Source organism: Leptinotarsa decemlineata, unplaced genomic scaffold, assembly GCF_025532065.1.
Source record: "Leptinotarsa decemlineata unplaced genomic scaffold, Ldec_3_MD MMD2_P_RNA_scaffold_5, whole genome shotgun sequence".
In the NCBI taxonomy this organism is placed as follows: domain Eukaryota; kingdom Metazoa; phylum Arthropoda; class Insecta; order Coleoptera; family Chrysomelidae; genus Leptinotarsa; species Leptinotarsa decemlineata.
The window spans coordinates 10,423,189-10,432,063 of NW_027412532.1; positions in this window are offsets into that span (position 1 = coordinate 10,423,189).

Below are 8,875 nucleotides of genomic sequence, written 5' to 3' on the forward strand. Positions count from 1 at the left end.
ATATTTTCCAAATTTTTTCTGCAAACGCTTTTTTTTGTGACTACAATAATTCAATATGAAATCTGTTGAACTACAGTTTCGGGATTTTGACAAATCATTATATACTCAAATATTATGAATGGAAAAGTCTGGTAATTATGGTACACAGCCGATTAAAGTTGGTACACTCTGAGTACATAGAAGTGGAAAGATCCATCTAGGACAGTCATGTATATGCATGTTTTACTTGTTGAATATTTAAAATGTGCACATAATTGAACAAAATGGTGAAAGTTTTTTTTAGTGCCTCAGTATCACAAAGTTTATCTCCCGAGAATTTCTATCTAACTCCTCAATACATAAACCTTCCTCGAGTTAGGGCCACGTATACTTGTCCTTCAAACAATTTGGAGCCTAAATTCGGAAATGCTTAGTCTAGAGTGCTGCCTTACACTTGTGTACAGTGGAAACACATGACGAAATTAAGGGTAACATCCTACTTTCAGCCGTACCATAATTGATCTGAACTGACGGTACATCTGTTTACATTTGCGTTCAACGGAACTGGGGCCAATCAATTTCTGCAATGTAGCCGATAGCGCCGTTTACCAATCCTTTCGATATGTTTTCTCCAAAAATATTTATGTCTCCGAACCAGATACAATAATGTCACCTCAGACAATTTCGCTTTCTGCTTCAATGAGTTTGTTGGGGGGTAAAATGGACACCAATATGTCTTGGCACAATCATGTCGCTGGAAATGCAAAGGCTGCTTTTCAAAACCTTGGAACACTGTTCCGAACCAGAAAACTGTACAAACCTCAGCAACTTTTGATGCTTCATAAAGGTCAGATCAGTCCTTTTTTGGAGTATTTCTCTCATGTATGAGGCTCTGCATCCCAACAATACCTGAAGTTGCTGGATTCCATCCAGAAAAAACCATCCTCCTAATTGGAGACGCGAACATCACGTACCACCTTGATAGACTGAAACATCGAAGAAGGGTTGGAAATTTGTCTCTCTTTTATAGATACTTCAACGGCAAGTGTTCAAGTGACTTGGCATTTGGCACATTTGATTCTACCAAGAGCGGTTCATATCAGAAATACGCGACATACTGTTCTTTAAGAACTCTTTCATCTGGAGAACTGGGTTTATGTGAAATAAACTCCCTGAGAAACTTTTTTCGAATGGATTTAATCTCCAGCGATTCAAATTCAATGTGAATCGCTACTTTCGCACAGGCTTGTGTTTTGTCCTTAAAAAAATAAATAAAAAAAACGTCAATATTGGACCGCAACATCTGTCTGTTTAAAATCTGTTTTTCCCTTGATCAGCTGTCGCCCCCATACGAACGACAACTCTCAGAAGTTGAGAAACTTGTGCCAGATAAGGACTAACGAGGTCTTACCTCTTAACGTGTGATTCCTAACACGGTTGCAGAATCATCAAGATGAATTCTCTCGAGAAAAATATCTGGTCGAGGCAGGAATCGAACCCACGGTCTTCCGATCGTGAGTCGGGCCCACTACCACCGCGGCCAATTCCACAACAAACTATAACGCCCATATTATAAACGCCCATATTATAAAATAGTATGTAATCCGCTATTTTGTAACTGCGATTATCTTGAATTAGCATTTTTTCAAAATGCACTACTATTCTACTAGTCAAGTCATTTGATACCCATATTGAGGTAGTTGTGGCCATCTTGGATTTACAATGATACAAAATTTATTGAATTGTATTGTCATCAAAACTAAATATGTGTACCAAATATCCGATCAACAGGAAGATGGTCTAAATTCAATCACGCCATGACGCAAACAAACCGTTTGGAAAAAGAGTTATTTATGAGAAAGCTCATTCAACACACATAATTGAACTAGAGAAATAACTGAATCCTCTGGAGTAGAATATATAAAAAAACTGAAGACGCCAACTTGGTTGGTGAAACAAGCGTCGAAAACGGTATTGCATTTCGGTGATTGGGAAAAGTGCATGTTGTCGGACACAGAATTGTGTTTGAAATTTTTGTACCACCAACTAAAATTTCAGTGTCTCTTTTGGTATATAATCATCAAGAATACCTGAAATTTTTTGGTAGAAAAAGTGTATACAAAAAGTATAATCAAAAGAAGAATATATTCACTGTGTTCAATGTGATTACAGCTACTCTGTCAGCCTCTAGTTATGCAACACATTCTACTGATGTCACAGTTGATCATACCTTAGGATTATAAGTAAAATTGTAACCGCTAATGCATATTATAGGAATTTTGATGATGATCAAACACTGATAATTGAAAAAACATGAGAGGAAGAGTCGGAGGGTAGTGAGAGAACAAAAACCGAAATTTACCCAATTCCTCGTATGAGGAAACTTTTCACACATAGTCAGTGGGCATACTGCAGGAAATACTTCAGTAAAAATTCCTGCACTGACACCTGTCAGATATAATCCAACGCTCTTCATGGTATCAGCCAGGGAAGTGATTGTTTTCTGATAGGTTTCAGTCCAATAACCTACAGTGTGGGGAGTTGAGACTGGCCTGAATAAATTGTTCCTTTAGACGACATAACACGTGTTTGACTGTACAATAACTTTTTGAAACCAAACCAGTATTAATTTTAAATACTTTTATTTACATTTCATAAAATATTATTGTCAAATACGTTCATTATCATACTTGACCGAGTTTAAAAAAGATTATTAAACTAAAACAATACTAATGGGCAGTTACAACAATTGTGTGTATTCATGGTATATGGTGGGACGATAGCTAGGTGTGTTGGAGTGGGTGGTTTGCTCTACTCTTTCAATCGACCACTGTGCACACCGGTGTTTCAAACCGCAAGGCCGGACTATCGATTTTACTTTTTATGGTCCAACCCGTTTTAGGAACCGCACGTTGAAAGTTAATAGAAAACATATTTTTCTGAACAGAAATTGAAAGGGGTATTTTTTTAGGAGAGATGAGTTTTCGTGAGAAAAGCTCTTTTCTTATATAAAAAATTTACAAAACTTATGAATGGATAAAGAAACCAATTGAATGTGGAAGTGAAAGCCCAAAAACTTTTTTTTTCCAAAAACTTTTTTGAAAAATATACCCCATTGAATTCAAACAAGTTTTTAAGGCTTCAATCATCGAATGAGCATATGAAGGTCTTCACGTACTGTCATTGTGACATGAGTAGATTTGTCTTATTCGTGATACATGAATAATGCATATCCCTTTGTTGCCCTAGCTCAGAAGCCTTTCAATTGAGCGTCTTTCCTCTATCTAGCGTCAACCCTACCGACGCATAACGTCGACCACACGAAGGGACGAAACAGCGGGGGCAGAAGATCCAATTATTCAATTCAAAGTCATATTACAATTTTTGTATGTACAAAATTTAATCACCTTTTTCTAATTCATACAATTATATAATATATCACAATTTCCTAAAAGGAAGAGAAAAAAACAAAAGAATCAAGATATTTCACGCTTAGCCCAATAGACCACTGTATGTATACATAAATAATTACTTTATTGGTATCCGTTAATTATTGAAATCAGCTAGTACATTGTTTCCCAGAAAGCCTAGACATTCAAGGACCACAAAGCCTTACAGTGTTCCTTGGACATGTTCTGTCCAGATTGGGAAGACCATCACTACTAATTATGATCAGCGAGCTGGCAGCTTGCCTCTCATCCGTCCCGTTCTTCCCCCCTCACCACGCTATCTGCTCATTCGTTTGCGACTAGTATCAATACATACTTCTTTCCATTCGTGTCTCTCAGTTGCATTGCTCCTTTTTCTCGCTCCAGCCGTTCTTTTCATTCTCGTCACTCGACATTGTCTCCGTCCATACATCTCTCAATGACATGATCTGCCGTTTCAGGTTCCCCCCACCCACATGGACAGGGTGCCTCCTGACCCAGGTTGAACCTGGCTAGGTATCCCGGAAAATTACTGTGCCCCGTGAACAGTTAGACTGCCTTCCTCGACAGGTTCGATGATTCATACCCGACTGTTCTACAGAATCTGTAGAGCAGTCGCCCAGTCATACCGTTTTCCCATTCTCTCTGCCATTATTCCGTGATGCTTTCGTTTATCACCTTCCACTTCTTTCTCTTACTACTCACTCGCCTGACTTTCCATGTAACATTATCTTTGTTCATTACTTCATTGGCCTTCTGGTGCACTTTTTTATTACTAGGATTACCATCATGGTACCCCTTCCGGCAGACAACTTCGGCCCGTGCTCCCCTTATGTCCCTTTCCTCAATCAATAAGTGCCTCATTTTGTGATGTTATCTAGATATGTGCTGATGATTTAATAAAACTTTTGCGTAAGCCATTGAGGAGGAAAGTATTCCATAAAAGTAAAATTTCATACCGTAAATCTTTTATGTATTATATTATGTTGCGTTCTAATGAATGATTCCTGATTCAATTCCATATCGAATTTCGTATAATTCAAATATGTGTGATTGATGACTTGTTTATTTTGTGATGATTCATGATCACTTTAATGAAATGCATGAAAATACTTTTGTCTAATTACCACTAGTTGATTTTATTTATACGATCGACTTCGAGTTTGACCCCATTATCAAATATAAAACTTTGATGTGAAGTTTGCACACTCGGATTTATCAGGAGTAAGGACAGGTCTTTGATAAATACGTAGTTGGGCGAACCAGGAACCCAACTTTAGAATTCACCCCTGAAAATTCTAGGGGTTGTTAAACTTATGAATTCAAGAGATGAGACCTACATAAATCGAATTGCTCATTTAGGGGTATAAATTTCTGTCTTATTAGTCAGTGGGCTATGCTTGAAGACTGGCCGTAAACAAATCTAAAGTAAATGGAACTTCAAACGTTCAAGCCAGTCTCTATATACCTACACAGTAGGTTTAATGGACTGACGCCTATCAGAAAACAACTACTCCCCTGGCTAATACCACGAAGGGCGTTGGATTATATCCGACAGGCGTCAGTGCAGGAATTTTCACAGAAAATGTCCTGCATATGCAATTGGCAATACAACTGACTTTAGGTCGATGATGGTCACTATTTTGCACTGATGAGTGGCTAATAAGCCCGAAACCGGTCTGCAAGTGTGCCCGTTCCATAATTGAAGGTCGACTCTTTCAGTTGTATTGCCAATTGCATATGCAGGACATTTTATGTGAAAATTCCTGCACTGACGCCTGTCGGATATAATCCAACGCCCTTCGTGGTGTTAGCCAGGGGAGTAGTTGTTTTCTGATAGGCGTCAGTCCATTAAACCTACTGTGTAGGTATATCTGTCTGTCTGTTTAAAATCTGTTTTTCCGTTAACCAGCTGTCGCACCCCTACGAACGACAACCCTCAGAAGTCGAAACTTGTGCGAGCTAAGGATTAACGAGGTCTTACCTTTTAACGTGTGATTCCTAACACTGGTTGGACGGTAGCAAGTGAAGATCGATCGTTCAGACTAGGGCTTGAACCACCGACCAACACGGCAGTCAATTCGAGTGAGTGAACAAAGCACCCACGCCGAACCGCTTGGCTACCGGCTGACCCGGCTGAGACTGAGACTGGCTTAAACGTTTGAAGTTCCATTTACTTTAGATTTGTTTACGGCCAGTCTTCAAGCATAGCCCACTGACTAATAAGGAAGTTTTTCTTCCTTATTCAGAGGAATCGGGCAAATTACGGATATGCAGTTGGTTAGTACGTCGTCCACTAGATGGAGCGACATTTTGTGATGTTCGCTTCAACGTTGGAAGAGGAATGAAATACTCTGAAGGAATTCCGATTTTCAATTGTAGAATATCATTGACTTTAGGTCGATGATGGTCACTATCTTGCACTGATGAGTGGCTAATAAGCCCGAAACCGGTCTGCAAGTGTGCCCGTTCCATAATTGAAGGTCGACATTTTCTGTGAAAATTCCTGCACTGACGCCTGTCGGATATAATCCAACGCCCTTCGTGGTATTAGCCAGGGGAGTAGTTGTTTTCTGATAGGCGTCAGTCCATTAAAACTACTGTGTAGGTATATAGAGACTGGCCTGAACGTTTGAAGTTCCATTTACTTTAGATATATTTCTGGTTTTTAATCGATTTGTTAATTTCCATGGCTTTCAACATATTCATTTTGTTCCCTTTATTACATATGTGTAGGATGTTGAGGTAATCTTTATTTATATTATGTTTTGATTTTTGAAGATATTCGTACATTGTAGATTTTTTGTCCAAACAGACGTGTTCACGCAGCCTTATGTCAAAATTTCTATCGTTTTGGCCTGTATATACTGCAAAGCAGTATATACTTACCCAAAAATTATCTCAAAATCAAGTGTACCTGTAAATAAATTTGAGAAAGACACAACTGAATATAGGAAAATGTAAAACATTTTAATAAAATGTAAAAACTAACTTCCAAATATAAATTAACTAATGAGAACAGCAAATAACTCTAAAATGTTCTATGCTATACCGAACTAAGTAACGTGAATTACGGAACGCACTAACAGTTTATGAAATGTCTAATGTCAGTTAACCTCCTGGACACTTTGCAATTTTATATTCAATGGAAATATTTGGATTTGATTTTTTCATTCAATTGTTCATTCTTTCTTCTTGGATAAATTATTTATTTATATATATGCATATATTTTATACTCGGTATTGAAAGAGGTAAATACCTTATTTTCCATCAGTGTTTTTTGTTTTTGTGCAGTTAAATTTTCATATTCATCGGATCCTTCTCTGCTGTGCTGGAAATTCTCCACGTACTGAATTTCTTGATTGGATTTGGCTTATACAGGTTATTTCAGTTATAACTTCATTCATTATTATTATTCTATATAATTATATGATATTTTCTATCAAATTTCATTTAATTCTAGGAGAAAATAATTTTGCGTGGCGTCCACTTTCGTCACCTTGAGAAGAATGTTTTATTTGCGTGTTCACGCAGCCTTATGTCAAAATTTCTACCGGTTTGGACTGTATACAGGCTGATTCACGGTGGATGGCACATTAGACGTTTCTGGTGAACCAGATAACGGATCACTTTGAAAATTTAATGGAGGGCATACGGTGTTGCCGCTTCTATTAGAAAGCAGTAGCAACTTTGATTTTTCAAATGAAACACTCTGTATATAATATTATTTTTGGACTCTCCAACAATTGCCCGACAACTTTTCTTGATATTTCCCTATACCTATCTGTTACCGTTTTCGAAATAAAAATTAATTTCAATTTTTTTCTTCGAAAATCATGACTTCTAAAAATGCCGATTTCTTTTAGTTAAGAAGTACTATGATATCGAAATTTGGTTTGGAGTTAGGCGATACTTGGACACTTCCCACACGTCAGCCTAATCTCCGTTACTTCAATACAGGGTGGTAAAAAAATACAGTTTTTTCGTTTGCTTGAAAAAGTTGCTGAAATTTGATTATTTTAAATGGAACACCCTGTATATTATTAAAAATTCGGAAAGCTGCTGAAATTTGCTTTCTTTCTATGTATATCATACCTATACCTAACTAGTCAAGTTTCGGACTTATGAACATTTATTTGTGAAAATGTCCCTTCAGAATGGTATTTCCATTCGGTATTTGGTAAGCAGGCCATGATTACTATTTGACAGTAGCGTTGTGACATTCTCCTAATAATATCGACATTTTCGTCACTTCAGAAGTTGCAAATACCTTCAAAACGATGGAACAAAACTATTCAAACGAAGTTCTTATGAATTTGTTTATTATTTTTGGACAGTGTGACAAAATTATCAGCAGAACATGTAGAAAGTTCAATGAAATGTATCCGAATCTACCGCCAATGAACCTCAAGAAATTTATACGAATTCAGAACAATTTCAATGCATTTGGATCAACTTCAAAAGCACCAAGAAACTTGCCTCGACCCGTAACTTTCGAAGACAACCAGATTAATGTCTTAGCATATTTTCACGCATTTCCCGAGTCATCGATAAGAAGTGCTGAAGAAGATTTGGGTATAAAATATTCATCGGTTCAAAGAATCTTGCGAAGACATAAAATGCATGATTATAAATTCACCAAAATTCAAGCAATGAAGCCTCAAGATCCTCAACAGAGAGTAGAATTTTGTGAAATGTTGTTGACACGCATTCAAGAAGATCCACTTTTTTTAAATAAAATTATTTGGACTGATGAATCGAAATTTTCGAGAGAAGGGATTTTCAATAGAAAAAAACGTCATTATTGGTCCAGTGAAAATCCTCACGTCACAAAAGAAGCCGGATTTCAAGAAAAATTTAGTTTTAATGTCTTCTGCATATTAATGGACAACAAATTGAGGTACGTGATATACGAGGAGTCATTAACATCCAGAAGCTACCTGAATATTTTGGAGAATACTGTAGACAGTTTCGTGGATAATCTGCCACTAGAAGATTATCGAAACTGTTGGTACCAACTAGACGGAGCTCCTGCACATTGCACAAGAGAAGTGAGCGCAGAACTGGATAGACTATTTGACGATCGGTGGATGAGGCGCTTGGGACCATGGAATTGGCCAGCGAGATCACCCGATCTTAATCCATTAGATTTTTATTTGTGGGGAATGTTTAAAGAAAAAGTTTACAAAATACCCGTGCGTTCGAGAGATGAATTGTTAGAAAGGATTGCCCAAACATTTGAAGATTTGGATCCCAATGAAATCAGATCTGCCACCACGAAAGCAGTCAACACCCGCATTTTAAAGTGCTTGGAAGTGAACGGCCAGCGATTCGAATATATTTTGAAATATTCCACATGATTGTTTTACTTTTTTATAATTATTCATATCAATATTTCCAATTTCAAGTTTCTTGGTGCTTTCTTAAAGTTTATCCAAACATATTGAAATTGTTCTGAATTCGTATA